Source organism: Chenopodium quinoa, unplaced genomic scaffold (genome assembly GCF_001683475.1).
Source record: "Chenopodium quinoa cultivar QQ74 unplaced genomic scaffold, ASM168347v1, whole genome shotgun sequence".
NCBI lineage: Eukaryota > Viridiplantae > Streptophyta > Magnoliopsida > Caryophyllales > Amaranthaceae > Chenopodium > Chenopodium quinoa.
In genome coordinates, this window is record NW_018743858.1 from 1,560,996 (window position 1) to 1,580,179 (window position 19,184).

Below are 19,184 nucleotides of genomic sequence, written 5' to 3' on the forward strand. Positions count from 1 at the left end.
TTCTTACATAATTTAACTTGTATCATGCCTCAAATAACATGTTCACTTATTTGCATAAGAATTCATAATTAACCAACATCAATTTCAGGCATTATTTATCAACCAAACATGCTAGCTACTAATTCATCACTTGATATACATACTTTCATTTCCTAGCATGATACTACACACACACAATTAGTTTTACACGAATACGTACCTTGAATATGGCCTAAACTAGGCCACACTCGCTAGAAGTCACCTAGCTCGAAACTTCCTACAATTAATAATACATAACCACAATTCACTATTCCCACAAATTTCCAGCAACTATTAAATAATTTAAATCTTCGCTAATTAACCCAATTTAATGGTTCAAAAGCCTTAAAACCTTTACTTTAAGTGAGTACTTAAAACTCCTTCAAAAAGACTTAGTTTTCATCACTTAAACAAGATTCCAGCATACTTATTTTATATAAAAAAATCACTAATAAACCAGAAAATTATATTTAAATCATTAAAAACCTTTTCCCTTTTAGGGGTAATCAAACCCTAACAAAATAATTAAAGGTAGTGTGTATAATAAATTTCCAGCATTAATTGATGAGAGCTTAAAACTCATTAAAAACATGATCCAATCACTAATTTATCAACCACAACAATCTATTAACCTTAACCATCATCAAATTCCCGAATTCTAGGGTTTGTAAATTGGGGGTTTTTAATCAAATTAAAATCTAAAAATTTTAATAATAAATTAACAACATCAACTATCCAAAAACATCATCAAATCATAATTAAAATCATAACTTGAATTAAATAAACTAGCTTTAAGATTAAATTAGAAGAAAGAGAGTTTTTTTTTTTTTTTTTTGAAAACAAACCATTACGAAAAAGAAGAGGGGAGAGAGAGTGTGGTTGTAACACCCTAGAAATTCCTTTATTTTAAAATACCTGTTTTGCTCTTTTTAAAATACGAAATAGAAAAATCTAAAACATTACCGTTACCGTGATAACAGCTAAGGCAATTATCAAAGACACACAGCGGAAGACTCACTTTAAAAACCATTCAAAACTAGTCAACTTTAAAGTCAAACCAAATAAAAGTAAAGGCAAACCAAAGTCAAACGAAGTAAAAAAAAAGTCAACCTACAACTTGGAACCATTGTATGCCCTTTTCGTTAGTCTCATAGGCAATTATATATAAGAATCAAAGCAAATAAACACATCATATTCTTGTGCAAACTAAACATGATTCGCTCTTCACTCATGCCCATCATGAATATGCTTCATGACCTGAAAAACTTCTCTTTACTTTGTCCCTAATACTTTCCATTAGAAATGAGTCGTTGTAGGGACAAGATAAAGACAAGGCCAAACAAACATACTAACACACAATCAGCAATGCTGAGTATATAAGCGTAAACAGTTCACACTAACATGTTTTCATCCTATCATCACACAACTTACCTTGTTGCACCTGTTTACAACCATACAACATACAAAAAAACCAACCAATAAATAAATAAATTTCTTATTTAATTTAATTACGCATCGAACGGATTTCCTGCCTCAATAAAGGAGTACTAACACGAAAGCTAACCGTACCGGTATAAGAGAACCACTCGTAAGTGGCGGAATTTCTGCGCATGATAATAAAAGGAAAGTACAACGTCGTCCTGTACTCCCAGTAGAAGTTATGATCAAATATAAAGTCGCATAACTCCCCCATATGTTCATACTAAAGGTATATACGTTCCAAGAGTTTTGGTGCGTAATCTCTTTCACTTTACGTTGTTTACATATTTTAGACTTGGTGATGACTCTCAAACCATAACACAATCAATCATAATAAATCATTCAAGCAATCAAACATACCAATTTAATTATTGAATAATTAGTGACCGCATTTAATTTAATGTTGAATCCTTTTTAAACTATCTCGGTGTTAAATAACTCCTTAAGCGCATAATGCACCACAAATCCTATCCCTGGATGTTTAGAACACCTTAAGTGCACTTAGGCGCCAAAATACAATTTAATCCTCGTGTACATACACTTAAATAGCTTCTTTCCCATGCTTATAGCATCAATAAAAATTATATGAAGCATAATAAAATTCTCTTTCAATATTCCAAACTCAATTAAACATTTAGTTTAATTAAACATGCTCTCAATCATGCCAATAATAAAAGTGTGGTTCATAAACAACATGTCAACATAATTAATTCCAATCAACAATTCACCTCAAATAATCCATACTTTACAAATCAAACACCAAAATTAATCCATTCAACAATTCCTATCAAAGGAATAAATAAGTAATCGAATTACTTACTTTGAAGCCTCATACCTATTTCTATCAAAATAATACACATGTTAGTAACTTCAAGAAAGATTAAATCAAATAAATAAATCAAATAATTGAAAATATAGATTTGGGACCAAACCTTCAAAAATATCAACCTTTCACGTCGAGGACTAAGGAAAAGTACGAGATTGGCTTGGAGTATCCGAAGCTCGTGAAGGAAGTATGGTGTATGATATCAAGAAGGTGTTGGGATGTGTTTAGGCTAAGGCTAGAAAGAAAGAGAGAGAGAGAGAGAGAGAAAGAGAGAGAGAATAAGCTTTTAGCTTAGAGAGAGGATTAGATGATTATTGTTGGTGATTAAGCTTGTTGATGATTGAAACGGAGAAAAACAACCTCTATTTATAAGGAAAAAAGAGGGTCAAAGATCAGAAAAGTGTCAGAATCCGACTCGGAGTAAAACGAGTTCCATCACGACGTGATAGGAATATCACCATTTTGTTGTGCCCCTTTGCTCCCTGCATAGTTGTTGCTTCCTTGAAAGTTCCTTAGAGCCCCTCCTTGATTATTGCCCTGCTTATTTCGGTTAGAATCTTTGGAGAAGCACTCATACTCTCAATGTCCTAACTTGTTGCAAGCGCGACAAGTAATTAGGTTACCCTTGCAGTCCCTTCCAGGGTGATTATTCCGGCACCTCTTACAGAAATAACGCCTTCCTTCCTTATTATTTCCCTGGTTAGAGTTCTTAGGCCCTCCATTGAAATTTCGTCCACCCTAACGATTTTTATTGTGGAAGTTATTGTTGCTGTTGAAGTTGTTGTAGTTGTGGTGGTATTTCTGCTTCTTAAAATTGTTCTGGTTACCTTGAGGGTTTCTAGAGTTCTGGCCCATCTATTTTCTCTTTTCCTTTCCTTCCACCTCCACTAATTCCTTCTTTTTCTTCAACTCTAAAGAATAAAGGTGTGCAGACCTCTCATAAAATTCATCCAAGGTTTCGAACACTTCTCCACACAGCTTTAATTGAAGATAAGTGGTCAATCCACTATCAAACTTCCTAGCTTTCACCTTTTCTGTAGCAACATACTCTTTGACAATCCTTGAGAGCTCAATAAACTTAGTATAATATAATTCTTCCTACATTCTCCTACCATAATTCTTGCATGAGCTAGCTTATAAATACCCCTTGATTCATGGCTAAACACTCCCACCAAATTCTCTAATTCTCTCTTAAATTCTCTAATTCTCTCTTCTTTCTCTTGTTCTTGCGCCAACCACCACCACTAATCACCACCCTCTGCCACTGCCACCGTTGGCTGTCACCAGCCGCCGCCACCAACCACCTGCCGAAAGGCTGCCGCCGCCTCTTCTTCCTTCTTTCCTTGGTTTTCTACCTTTTCTTCTTCTCTGATCTTCTCTTATTTAATTAATTATTATTATTATTATGCGGGATTTATAATAATTATTATGAGTAGTTTTAATTTAATAAAATCAGATTTTTATTCAAGTTTATGAAAAAGAATTTATAAGGTTCATGTACATATAGTTGGGGATTTTTAATTTAATTGTTGTGATTATTTGTTAACTTTATATTAATTAAGGTTATATTTATTTGTAGGGTGTGTTTGATCGAAGTTCTTGAAAGTTCTTTTGTGTGTGCTAAGAAAGGATCAAAGGTACATTTAGGTGGCTAGATACCTTTGAAATTGATTGGATTGAATAAGCATGTTTTATATGATTTTTGTGACGATTGAGTTAAATTGAATTAAATTATGATTTATGAAATAAAAGCATGTTTAAAAATTGGTTTTGACAAATAAATTGGAGGATTGATTTTATATCATGTTATGAATGATTAAAATTATTTATCATGTTTTAAAAGGTTTAATTTTGAAAGCATGTTGAATTAAATAAAAAAGGAGTTTTGAATTATGTTGGAATTATTGAATTAGAAAAGGGTTTATTGAATTATTATTATTAAAGCTTTACAAGCATGTTGATAGTAATCCCACTATGCGGATTTGGTTGATAAGACTTTGGACTTTGCATGACCGAGTCTTTCCTCAAGAATAGCCTTGAAATAGTAAGAGACTAGCTTGGGGGTGTGCACACTTGGGTGAGGAATTGGATTTAAAAGAGGAATTGGTTTTTCTTAATGTATTGTTTGAAATATTGGATTATTGAAATTGGTTTTGGAATTTTGAGTTTGGAATTATTGGATTAACATTGGAATTAGTTTTAAAAGCATGTTTGCAAATAAATTAAGTTTACTTATCTTTCACTTATCGTACTTAGCATATTTTGCTAATCCGTATTTCCTATTTGTTTTGGTTCGCCCTGTTTACCTTATTGGTAAACAATGTTGACTATATTCATATGGAGTCAATATTTGAGCATATGGGAGTCCCGGGATGTTCTTCACCTAGATTAGGAATGTTGGTTCTTGTTTATTTATGAGTACTCATGACAATGGTTTCTATTTATATCTATTATTTTTAAAGAAAGAGTTTGAGTTTCCGCTGCAAAGTATTGGTTTTGGTTTGTAGTTTTGGTGCCTTGCGTAATCACACGGCGGTAACACGCCTAAGTCTATCTCTATGGTATAATTATATGTATTATACTGGTGTTTAGGTCCAATTAAGTTAACCTAATTGGGCCGGCCCAAATGATTTAATTGCAAAAGCCCAAAATCAAGGTTCAACACTCCAAAGCATACTAAAGTCCATCAAGCCCGGTCAGCTTGGTAAGCCCATCTAATTTCGGGTCCAGTCCACACATATTGAGCCAAGGTATAAAAGCCATCAATTGCCTTCTCTTACATTCATTCAGAAATAACACTAGTAGAAAAAATGAAATAGGCACCCCCCCCTTTCACATCGGTTCTTGAAAACCGGTGTGAAAAGAAATGGGCAGGATTGGGAAATTGACTTTTCGCACCGATTCCAACTAAACCGGTGCGAAATTATATTTTTCGCACCGGTTCAAATCGGTGCTAATTTAAAAAAAATAAATAAAAAAAATAAAAAGAGGGAAAGAGATTTAGCACCGGTTCAAACCAAACCGGTGCGAAATATTGTATTAGCACTGGTTCATACCGGTGTGAAATTTTTTTAAAAAAATTCCCCTGTTAAGCTTCAAAGTCTTTATTTCCTCCTGCTATTTTCATATACACATTTCCCTCGTTTTTTCGCTCTTCTCTTCCACCATCTCCTAGGTTTCACCTTACTCCATTGAAGCGGTTTCTGAGCTTTCTCACTTCCATTGAAGTAGTCGCACCTCCTTCTCTCTCCATATCTCTCCTCCATTGAAGGTCGTGCTCTTTATTCTCCATTGAAGCGGATTTTGAGCTTTCTCACCTCCATTGAAGCAGCTTCGAGGTAAGATTTTTTGGTGGTATTCGCAAACTATTGAATTCCTTCGCAATATAGGGTTTTTCGTGGATTAGCTTTTCAGTCTAATAATTTTTAGGGTTCTTGTAATCTAGTTTTTGTCATTGAATTGGGGGTTGTAAGGGAGCAGGGGAGTTTGGTGTTATTTGGTGGTTGGGCTGCGGTGGAATTTGGTGGATGAATTGGGGGTTGTGAGGGAGCAGGGGAGTTTGGTGTGGTAGATAATTATATCCTTAAGCTGCCTCGCATAGGTAAAATTGATGTTGTTTGTTTGTTGCTGGTGTTACGTAATGACTTTAAGAACTTCAATTGATGTACTATTTCATTTTTAAGCTTTATCTATTATGCTATCTTCTTGATTGTTGTTTCAAATTTGAGGACTGTGGCATATCAGCCTTGACAATTAAGGCATTAACTGCTGCTGGCTATGAAGTGATGACTAGGGTTCAAGAAGATACACTGTCTGCTTATCTTGAGGGTAGGTTACTGTCAAACTTCTGGTCATGTATGTTCTTGCTTCTGCAATTGCCAATGTGCGTGCTCAATGTAAGATAAACGAGGGATTTGCTGTGCCTAAGCTCTGCATCTCTTGGATTGATTTCAACCAAATTTTCCTGCCCTGGTCTATTCTTAGACCATTAGAGCTGTTAGAGGCATTGGTTTAGTTGTATTGAATGGAGTCTAGGAGTGGTGTGGTAGATAGTCTATATTACTTTTATTAAGGTCTTATATTCCATTATTTTGACTGTCATGTTTTCTCTTGTATATTATTGGTTTGGTACAATACAACATCATTATGTATTAATGTTTGATTCTTATTCATGTGTATTTAAATGAATGTTAATGTACCAAGCAAACTATGAAATACTTACATACTTTTGTTTTTTGCTTTGTTTTTTGTTTTTGTTTTTTTACAGATTCATATGTGAATTGAAGCACAAGTTTATTAGCTTGAAGACTACATATTTAGCTCAAGTGGGAAGTTAGAAAGAATACATCCATTGTACTTGCTATATTGGTATGAATTATACACTTTACTAAGCTTTATTTCTTTCTCTTCATTGATTTAATAAAAGTTTTTTCATACTATTACAACTTGTGTACTATTTAATGACAAATAAATACAAAAATATATGAAATGCTTGCATCATCATATGCCTAGATGCCCGTTCAAGGCTTTCTCATTAGGAGAAAGTCTTGAATAGTCCCCGGTTGGGACTGTTCTTGAACGTTTACTCTCACTTAGGTGATGAATGTATGTCTTTTTTTCGATTTTAAGGAACATCTTGGCTTACCATTTCCTCACCCTGTTCTCTGGGTACATACGTGGGTAAGTAATTACCTACATCGTATACTTGGAGAACTGAGGAAAATGCTGACGGATTTTCCTTTAAATTGGAAAGTCGACATACATTCACTAGTGAGATTACACGTTCAAGGATGGGTTAGGTTGGAGTGATAAGGACCCTTTGGAAGCATATATGCATTTTTTAAAGGAATGGTGTCCTTCCAACAAGTGTATTATTCCGATAGAGGGTTCAGAATTATTACAGAGTTAATTCTTCAGTAAGATCAAGTGATCGAAATGCCTAGGTGGAGGCCGCTTCCGATCAGTAATATCGAGGTACAATTGATATTACAGCTTAATCTTAACTGAACCCTTTGGGTCGAACCCAATTGAATCACCGATCCGAGACGACGAATTAATCCGAAAGAATTTAATGAGTCGACAGAGTTTTACGAATACAGACATCAAAATATCAAGCCTAGGGCGTCGAGGCCGAGCGTCGCAAAATCACAAGCGACAAGTACGAGCGTAGCCGTAGCACCACAATGGTCTAACCATATGGATGCTAGGCTAGTTCGAGCTAGCATGCACCTAGCATGGCTAGGCGCAAGCCTAAGCACACTAGGTGTGCTAGGCACACCATCGCAGCCTAGGCGCACCATCGCTGACCTATCACAAGCATTAGGCGCACCAGGAGCACCTGGCAGCCTATCGCAAGCACTAGGCGCACCAGGAGCACCTGGTAGCCTATCGCAAGCACCAGGCGCACCATCGCTGGCACAAGGTGCTGGCGTGTGTGCGTGCCTAGCATGGCAGCACCATCGCTAGCACCAAGTACTAGCATGGGTGCTTGCTTAGCATTGGTGCAGCATGCGTGCTGGCTTGCGTGCTAGCCTTCGCATGGCAGCACCAAGCAGCGCACCATGCATGTGCGAGGGCCTGGGCGCCAGCACATTGCTAGGCTACGCACAGCAGCCCAGCATCGCTACGCACCCAGCTTGCAAGGGAATGCGTAGGTGTGCGTGAGATGCTAGTGCATGTGCGTGTGCGAGAGGTGCAGCGAGGGATGCGAGTGCATGTGCGAGGGTGGTGCATATGGCTGGCGAGGCAAGGGGCCAGCATGTGTGGCTCGCTAGCAGCACGCATGCTGGCTATGCGAGCATGTGCAAGAGAGGCGAGGGCCAGCACCAGCGCCAGCACGCACCAGCGCCTAGCACTGTGACGCACCAGCGCCTAGCACTGGCACGCACCAGCGCCAAGCAAAGCCCAACACCAAGCATGCACTGCCTGGCTGGGATGCGAAGGCTGCTTGGTGGGCTGGTGCTGGCTGGCTGGACTAGCTGGTACTGCTAGCTGGCGTGCTAGCTGGCAGCAGCCCAGTAGCCTATGCTTAAGGCGGTTTTATGAGGGGTAGGGACCAAGGCTTGGGCAAAGCCTTGGGGAGCAAGGCAATGGCCCGCCCCACCTTTTCATGGTCCTCACCTAACCTTCTCTCTCCCCTTGACACTTGTTGCATTGTGATTGAATTTAATTATTAATTTATTTTAGAAATAAATTAATTATCAAATTATTCATTCTCCCACATTGGTTGGGGAATGAAGTTCAAAGGGTACATTTCCCTATAAATACCAAAGGCATGGTATTGGGAAATACACAACCTTGAGTGGAATTAAAAAGGCAACTCTTGTAATTAGAGTAAACCTTTGATTCGTAAAACTCATAGTTTTGTTTTGTCCGGGTCTTGACTAACCTTCAAGACTTAGGACGCTCGGGTCGGGTTGAGGGTACGATCCGTCGGAGATCTCGTAGTTTCGGGATATTGAAGTAAGAGCTCTTCGGAAGCGAAGCACGCAACAAAGGTATAATTCTTGTTCTTAGTCTTGTTTGATTAAGTTATTATGCTTGTTAATTGCTTTAATTAAGGGGCGGGTCTTGGGGAGTTTCCTTCCGCGTAGTGTCGGGTCACTACGAAACCCTACAGTGGTATCGGAGCCAAGCTCCTTTTAATTTTTGCAATTATTTTTTAATTAAGGTATTTTAAAAGAAATCATTTTTCTTGTTTATGTTCTTCTAATTAGATTAGATGCTCGTTTTAATTAATTTTAAAACTCCGTTTTATGCTCGATTTGGCTGTCGAACCCAGATTTTGGCTCAAAAATAGTGATTTTTGGGTGGAATTGACATTCTGGAATAGATTCAACCCTTTGTGAGGACTGTCCAGAAGCCAAATTCGAACCAGAAACCCATTTTTTCTGGGGTTTTTCGTTTTTCAACGAAATTTTTAATTTTTTTTAAGCCTTGATTAATGCAAGCATTACAAGGTTAGATTAAATGCACATTTGCATCACTAATCTACTGGTTTTAAAAATATCCTTAAGCATAATAATGAAGTTTTTATTAGTGCTTAAGTTGATATACCATTTTTCACATAAACTTGTTTTTCACAAATTTTGCAAATAAATTGCAATAAAATGTGAAAGCTTGTTGTGAACTTGTAATTTTAAGTTCCTATAATGTTAAAGTTCTAATCTTTAAAGGTTTAAATGATTGGAACCCTAACCCTAAATTCCATATTGAACAAAGTTTGGATTTTTCATGTTTGGTTGATTAAAATCCATCAAGTTCAAATACTTGTGAGTAAAATTTGATTAATCTTCATATTGGAAGATGTAATCTTGGTATTTTACAAAAGTATGAAAGTTGGAAAATTTTTCATTAGATGATTAGTTTATTTTTCCAACTCCCATTTGTCAAATCCATTATTAATTTGCATATTGGCAAGATTAATTATGGACATAGCTCATTTTATTTTAAGCATAAAGTAAGACCTAATTTTGTTCAAATAAATTTTTTGGATAATTTAGGCTTGTGCACCAATAAAAATAAGTTTATTTAAGTCTTATTTTATTTTATTTTTCCTCAAATTAATTCTAAAATGTGATTTAGAATTAAATTTTGTCACACACAAATCGAAATTAAATTCCGAGAAATGGCACGCAAATCAAGGAAAAAACACCCAAGCGCCACCAAGGCTAGTCGGGCTTCCTAGCAGCCCACATGTGGCTGCCTATGGTGCGTACAGGGGTGTGCCATGATGATGCTGTGCACTGCTGTGTGGCGGGGAGGCTTGGGGCTGAGTGCGTGGAGTAGTGGCTAGGGGCTGGCTTGCGAGGGGATACTGCTGGGCAGCATGGCAGCAAGCACCAGCCCAGCGCACCACTTGCTGGCAGGTGCCAGCTTGCTAGCCAGCATGCGTAGCATGCCTGGCAGGCTGCTGGTGCTAGCAGCGTGGCTTGCCGTGCTTGGCGCAGTATGCTAGCACCACGCACCACAACACAAGGCATAGGCTGCCTAGCAGCCATGGTGCGCACCCACCAAGCACTTGCGTGGGATTTTTGCTTGATTTTGAGCTATACGATTTTGCGAAAATTTTTCCGTTTTAATAATTTTAAGTAATTATTTTAATGAGGTTATAAACCTCGGTTTTCGGTTTTTGCAAATTTCGACAAATTATGGGTTATGCCGACTTAAATAATTGGATTAATTAAGTATGGATGCGGAATTTAGTGGGAGCTGAATTAATTGCATGAGCATTTTGCATTTAGAAATAATGGATTAAACAACTTTGACTAGTTTTAATTAGGCTCGTTAATCGGATTAACCACCTAAGTTAGTTACTAGTTTTGCGTGTTTAATTATGTATTTCGTAATATTGCATGGGCCATTCACAAATAGTGAATGGATAAATGGAAGATTATTTTCAAAACAGGTTATTGAAAATGGCAACTAGTGGGACCCGACTAGGATAGAAAATACGGACTGCGTTCCGTTATGTATTTTTGTAAATCTAAATACGGTCTGCGAACCGTTAAGTATTTTTGTACTATTAGATTAATCTTAGTCGTTCTAGCTAGTTTATTTTATTTTGGCCTAGATGTCTCAAGACAGCGTTTCGATGAAGACGAGCCAAGATAAAGACCCATGGAAATTGAAGATTTCAAGGGGTCATGCTAGTTTCCAAATGCATCTATTTTATGATTTATATATTTTGTTATTATACATGATTGCTAGATGCATGTCTAGGATTTCTATATGTTGCGACGATTAGTAAAGTTCACTTAAATCAACCAACATAGAAACCCTAGGTCCCTTAATAATATTGAGCTAAACTTTGCCGTTCCAAGAACAACACTTACCGAACTAATGCGGGTACGTGATGGACTACGCCAAAGCGAGACATCACTAATTCCCTAGGAACGTAAGGTATACTAGGTATACGAGTTGTCTTGGTTAAGCTCAACGATATCAGTAAGGAGTCCTTAGATGTCGTGGCAAAAGAGATAAAATTGTCAAGGATGCATTAGATGCAAAATTTTATCAAACCGAGAGTAGCTTGGAGCTATTAGCAATTGGATTTCTTACCTTAAGATATTTAATGATTAAGACAAGCCAAAGCATGCTTAACCATTTCTTGATCTTTGGGATCTCGGAATCATTTTATTCTCGTCTAAAAGGGACAATTTTATAAATGCGTGGATAAAATGCTCAATAAAATTGAATATATGCATGAACGCTTTAAATTTCAACTTATTGGTTATATGAATGGTTTTTCATTTCAAATTCTTTCAATTGTAGAACCATGTCTGCAAGTAACTCAAACAACAACCAAATGTGCCCGGAACTCCCCGAAAAGTTGGCCTTTTCCTTAAACTTGGTCAACTTCAAGGAATGGGAAGAAGAACTCAGGAGAACTCTCCGGAGTTGTTCCAAGGAGTATGTTCTGGATACTTCCCTCCCAACCCTCTGTACCAAGAAACACTTGAGTGACGAAAATTATTGTGCATGGTAAAAAGATTGCAAATTAGTGTCACAACTCATGGCTAACTCCATCCCTGAAGAATGGAAAGAAAAACTTCCATTCTCTTTTCCGGACTTGTTCCTTGGAGGACTAAGGGATGTTGTCGGTGTGAGATTCTCTAAGAGTTTCAATGACAACAATGATGGACTCTTGTTTGAAGTGACTAGGTCACTTACAGACATGAATGTGAAGCCATCGGATCAGGGTTGTCTTGCGAAAGAGAGGTACCATCTTTGGTCTACAGTCTGCAACACCAAGTTGAGACCGGGTATGCCCCTCCGACCCCATGTGGCAAGAATGACTAAGCTCTTCAAGCACATGGAACTCCTCGGAATTCCACTAGAAGATGGAATGGCTGGTCATATTATGCTCACTTCACTCCACTCGGGATATGATGCACTAAGGGCATATATTTCTGAATCAAAGGAGACACATTCTTTGAAGAATGTGGTGGAGCTACTTCACCGAGCCAACTCATTTGGGGCAACAAAAAGACTGTCAATAAGGAGGGATTTCAAGGTTAAGGCAAAGATGCGTTGCTTCTATTGTGGTGGGCAAGGCCACTTCAAGAGAGAATGCAAGCTCTTTCGAGAAGAGGAAGAGAGGAATGGAGCATCTACCTCAGGTATCTTCCTAAACACTTGCGAATTAAGCTTATCATAGGTATTGGATACCAAGTATGACTCACTTTATGTTTCCTTTTTCAGGAACTAAGTGAGAAGCTTATCAAGTGTTGGTGCAAGAGCAAGAAGACGACGAAGATGGTTTTTTGGTCGTGCTTGCATGCACTATTTTGTCTTTGAGATGTAATTCAATCTAATCCTAGTTTTGTCATGCCTTTTGAACAATATTTTGATCCATGGTGTTGGACACCTAGTTATTTTGCTTGTAAAATTTTGACAATAGTTGTTTCAAAATTGTCTTGCAAACATATGTTCAAATTAAATTGCATGCTTTACTCAAAGACAATAGGATTGATACGAAATGAACTAAGACCATCGAGTCGAATCAAACCTACTTGTGGCATTGTTGTCTTGGCCATATTAACATCAAACGCATTAAGAAACTTCTTCAAGAAGGTGTTCTTGACTCATTCGACTTAGAGTCGTTTGAAAATTGCGAAGGATGCTTATTAGGCAAGATGATAAAACAACCATTCTCCAAGTTGGGAGAAAGGGCAAGTGACTTATTAGGTCTAATACACACGGATGTATGTGGACCAATGAGCACACCCGCAAGACAAGGTTACCGATATTTCATCACTTTCACCGACGGTTATAGTAGATATGGCTATGTCTACTTAATGTCGAATAAATCTGAATCATTTGAGAAATTCAAAGAATTTCAGAAAGAAGTTGAAAATCAACTTGGCAAGAAAATCAAAGAATTACAGTGTCTTACATTAAACATCCTATTTAATTAAAACACATGTATCGGGAATTTCAAAGCCAGTCTCCAACATGCTTGATTCCAATCGCCTCAATGTGCTTGTTGTGTTTCACCTGAGGCAGCGGTTTAGTCAAAGGATCAACCACATTATCATCTGTGCCAATCTTACAAATTCTGATTTCACCTTCGGATTTCCATTCCCTTATCATGTGAAATCGCCTTTGCACGTGTTTTACCTTCTGGTGTTCTCTCGGCTCCCTGGCCTGAGCGATAGCTCCATTGTTATCACAATAGAGGTCTATCGGCCCCTTGATTGAGGGTACAACACCAAGTTTGCTGATGAACTTACGAATCCAAACAGCTTCCTTGGCAGCTTCTAAAGCGGCCAAGTACTCGGCTTTAGTTGTAGAGTTTGCAGTGGTGCTTTGCTTGGCACTCTTCCAGCCAAACGCTCCTCCATTTAGGCAAAATATGTACCCTGACTGTGACTTGAAGTCGTCTCTGTCAGTCTGGAAGCTAGCGTCGGTGTAACCTTCAACAACCAGTTCTTTGTGGCCTCCATACACCAAGAACTTATCCTTGTTCCTTTTCAGGTACTTTAGGATATTCTTGGTCGTAGTCCAATGCGCCTCTCCTGGGTTCGATCGGTATCGGCTTGTTGCACTAGGGCATACGATACATCTGGCCTTGTATATATCATGGCATACATGATCGATCCAATCAGCAAAGCATATGGGATCTGATTCATTCTTTCTCGCTCAACAGGTGTCTGTGGACACTGTTTCTTGACGAGAGTTATGCCATGGGACATGGGTAAATTCCCTCTCTTGGCATTCTCCATGTTGAATCGAGCCAGTACCTTATCAATGTAAGTACTCTGGCTTAATCCAATCATCCTTTTAAATCATCTCTATAGATCTTGATGCCCAATATGTACTGTACCTCTCCTAAGTCCTTCATTAAAAAACACTTTCCCAACCAGCCCTTTACGGACTCCAGTAATTTTGTGCTGTTTCCAATGAGAAGTATGTCATCGACATACATGACTAGGAATGCAATATCACTCCCACTAACTTTCTTGTATAAACAAGATTCATCTGGATTCTTGATAAAACCAAACTTGCTAATGGCTTCATCAAATCGCAGATTCCAACTTCTACTGGCTTGCTTTAGTCCATAAATGGACTTCTTCAGCTTGCAAACCTTTCCAGTGTTGCCTGGATTGATAAAACCTTCTAACTGTGTCATATACACAGTTTATTCCAAAATTCCTTTAAGGAAGGCGGTTTTGACATCCATTTGCCATATTTCATAATCGTAATATGCAGCAATCGCTAGGATGATCCGGACGGATTTTAGCATTGCAACTGGTGAAAAAGTTTCATCATAGTCAATTCCGTGGATTTGTCTATAGCCTTTTGCCACCAGTCTAGCTTTGTATATCGATACATTTCCATCCTTGTCTGTCTTCACTTTGAAGATCCATTTGCAACCAATGGGTGTATAACCCTCGGGAAAATTCACCAAGTCCCAGACTTGATTTTCAGACATGGAGTCCATCTCGGATCTCATGGCCTCTTGCCATTTTATAGAGTTGGGGCTCGTCATAGCTTGCTTATATGTCTCCGGCTCATAACCATCCATGACTAGGATGTCCTAATCATCAGTTAAGACGATACCGAGGTATCTGTCTGGTTGAGATCTTTGCCATTGCGACCTACGAAGGGTAATCGGTTGAGCATTTTCATTGTCAGTTTGATTTTGACCAATCTTCTTAGATGCTTCCAAAGCATCTAGATTGTCAGTTTTGTTAGGTTGACATTGTTGTTCGTCCTCTCGAACTTCGTCGAGTTCGATTTTCCTCCCACTTGTCATTTTGGAAAGGTGTTCCTTCTCCAAAAAGACACCATCACGAGTTGTTCTCGGATTTATTGTAGAAGTAATACCCTTTGGTTTCTTTTGGATATCCCACAAAGAAACACTTATCCGATTTGGGGTGAAGTTTGTCCGAAATTAATCGCTTGACATATGCTTCGCATCCCCAAATCTTGAGAAAAGACAACCTAGGAGGTTTCTTAGTCCATAATTCATATGGATTCTTTTCAACAGCTTTTGACGGAGCTCTATTCAGTGTTAGTGCTGCTGTTTGTAGCGCATGTCCCCAGAAAGAGATAGGGAGTTCACTAAGACCCATCATTGATCGAACCATGTCTAACAAGGTTCGATTCCTCCGTTCGGACACTCCGTTCCATTGAGGAGTTCCGGGAGGTGTAATATCAATTGTACCTCGATATTATTGATCGGAAGCGGCCTCCACCTAGGCATTCCGATCACTTGATCTTACTGAAGAATTAACTCTGTAATAATTCTGAACCCTCTGTCGGAAGGATACACTTGTTGGAAGGACACCATTCCTTTCAGATCTTTCGTCGACGGTGATTGCGGGGCGAATATCTTCTTTCGAGGAGCATTCGACCAGCTGAGATTGAAGGCCAAGCACCTGGCTCGTGTACCCTACCCGGTATCCGGATTCAATGGCTCTTCATCATATCCCGATGGGAAGATTCTTCGTCCTATCACCATCGGCAGAGGCCGAGCAGCACGGAACACTATGGCTAAATTTCTAGCCGTGGATGTCCCATTTGTGTACAACGTGATCGTGGGGAGACCCCTCATTCATGACGTCCAAGGAGTCATCTCAACGTTCACCAAACAATGATTTATGTTTCGGACGAGGGACACTCCGAAAAAATAAAGGGCAGCCAAAAGGAGGCCTGAAGATGCAACCACCTCTAATCATCCAAAAGTCGATGCGAAGACAAGAATGATGAGAAGGAAAAAGAAAAGGACCGTTGCACACAAAATCCTAAAGGCTTATGAAAGGAATGGTGACCTTCCAACAAGTGTATTATTCCGATAGAGGGTTCAAAATTATTGGATAGCTAATTCTTCAGTAAGGTCAAGTGATCGGAATGCCTAGGTGGAGACCGCATCCGATCAGTAATATTAATGTTCAATTAATATTACAGCTTAATCTTGACTGAACCCTTCGGGTCAAACCCAATCGAATAACCGATCCGAGACGACGAGTCAATCCGAAGGATTTGATGAGTCGTTAGAGTTTTACGAACAAAGATGTCGGATATCGCGCTTAGAGCGTCGAGACCGAGCGTCATAAGTCGAGTCGAATTTAGAATTCGACGAGACGCGAAATCAATCAAGTTACAAGTTCGAGTTAGGCCGTAGCCTCGCATTGGCCTAGCCATGCGAAGGCTAGGCTATCTCGAGCTAGCATGTGCTTCGCAATGCTAGTCGCAAGCCTAGCATGCTAGGCGTGCTAGGCCCATGCATGCTAACTAGCCACCGCAAGCAACGCAGCCTTGCGTCTGTGTTAGCATGGCATGCACCCGGCCATCGTAAGGCTAGGCCTTGCTAGCATGCTAGGTGCTGGCAGCCTCGCACAACATCGTACAACACCACGCACCAGCCAGCAGTGTGCTGGCCTGTGCATGTGTTTGTGCGTGTGCCTCGCATAGCATTGCACAGCACCACGCACCAGCTAGCAGCGTGATGGGATGTGCGTGTAGTGCGTGTGATTCGCATAGTAGTGCCTAGCAAGAAGCTCGCAATGGCTTGCCTAGCAGCAGCGCCCAGTGATAAGCCGTGTTTTGTGCATGATTGTTAGCCTCTTTTTAGTTGTTCTTATTAGTCTAGCTTAGTATTTTAGTTCATTTTGGTTTGATTTGGTTCAGTTTCGATGATTCGATGCTTTTATGGGTAGTTTCGTTGTTTTTGATGAATTTCAGGATTAACGAAGCTAATTTAGAGATTTTATAAAGTCATGAGACTAAACCGAGGCCCATGGACCTTCACGAAGCTCGTTGGTCGAAGAACGAGTCACTTAGGCCTTTTTGGAGTCAAGCCACGACCATGGTTAAGAGAGGCACGCCCATGCCCAGCTTAGGCACGTCTGTGCCTGAGTCTCATAAACCGAGGGAAATTCTCTAGAAGTGAGACACGTCTGTGTCTCCGCTGCTGCCTTCGAATCTACATATGAGGCACGTCCGTGCCTGGAGTCCAAAAGATGAGAAGAACCTTACTCAAAGCGAGGCACGTCCGTGCCTCTTGTAGGCACGTCCGTGCCTGTTAGGAGGATACGCTGAATTTTCTTACGTTTTCTTATCTTTTTGTTGGGAGTATAATACCCCAGACTTTATTTTATTTCACTATCTAGCATTCCTTATTAGACCTAGTTTTCTTTAAAACTTTTACGTTGCTTTTGTAATTCAAGATTCAAGTTCTACTTTTGCAATCTCCATTTATTTCAAGATTTGGTATTTTCCTTTCATCCTTTATTTCTTAATTATGTTTTCTTTGATTATTTTTGCTATTGCTTATTTCAATATGTGTGAGTAGTTTTTATATTCCAAGATCTAGGGTAGCCCAATTGTGATTGATGCATGAATTGATTCTTTAAATTCTCTAATGACAATTGCGTTTGTTTATGCTTAATTGATTGTGATTATGCCAATACTAGATTAGAGATAATTAGTATTTTTATTATTCCATAGTTTTAATCACAACGAGAGTTGGGTTTTAACGGATTTGAGTAGATCAATTTAGGGTTTGAGATTCATCACGAGAGTAGTTGAATTGATAATTGGGAAGCAAAGTAAGGTGTTTAATGTCTCTAATTTGCATGATTCCATGAGAATATGCTTGATTGTGGTTAGAGAAGCCATTGATACTCGAGAGAGGTCCTTAGTATTGATTAGGGTTTGCTTTTCCCCATGTTAATTGGATTTGTATGCTACGGGTAGATAGATAATTGCATCGATCGTAATTGTGGTGATACTTGATCTTGGATGTTTTAGTCCATTGATTTATCACATTCTCTAGATTTATTGAGTTCTTTATATATTAGTTCTTAGAATATTTCACCATTGATTGTTACTTGCTTAGTGATTATTTGAGTTTATTTAATTAGGTGAACCTTAGTCTCTTAGGATTCGATCCTTACTTGCCCGTCTACATAGTAGTGGTCTTGTTAGGTTATTTTTGTTAGGTACGCGACATGCCTATTAAATTTTGGCGCCGTTGCCGGGGACTAACGGTTTCTTTCTAATTTATTGTGATTCGTTTTCCCTAAGCTTTATTCGCTGCTCAGCTATTATCTCTTGTGTTTTTGACACTTTTCTTTTAGTTCTTTGTTGCATGCAAACTCGACATTCAGGGTCAGACGATTTAGCACCTTTGACTCTGAAATTGAAGCGACTATAAGGAGATGAAGAGGTAGAAGAAGAAGAAATTAAAACAATAGAAACATGGAAGACGACACGAAATCTCTTTTGGAGTACAATATCCCTGATACGACAACCGGACTCCTCTCTAGCATTGTCAGACCACCTGTCACTGCTCAGCACTTTGAATTGAAACCACAGTTCATTCAATTCATCTCCAATGATTCATTTGCAGGCACACCACATGATTTCCCTGTAAGTCATATTGATAGCTTTCTGGAGAAATGTGATACTATGAAAATGAATGGTGTTACAAATGATGCTATCAGACTTCGCCTTTTCCCTTTCTCACTACGGGATAGGGCAAAAGAATGGTTGAGAGATGAAGGCACTGGTTCGTTTGATACATGGGACAAGCTGGTGAAAGCTTTCCTAGTAAAGTTTTTAGGACAGGAGAAGACTGCAAGGCTGAGAAACGAACCATCTACCTTCCGGTAGTCAGATGATGAGTCCCTCTATGAGGCATTGAGGAGATTTAAGCGATTGCAGAGGCAATGCCCCCACCGTGGTATTCCTGAATGGATGCTGATTCAAACCTTCTATAATGGTGTAACCCATGAGTTCCGAATCTACATTGATGCTGCATTGGGGGGTTCTCTCTTGACAAAGAACCCAACTGAGGCAAAGGAGTTGATTGAGAAGATGGCAGCCAATGATAACTATCATCCAGGAGGCC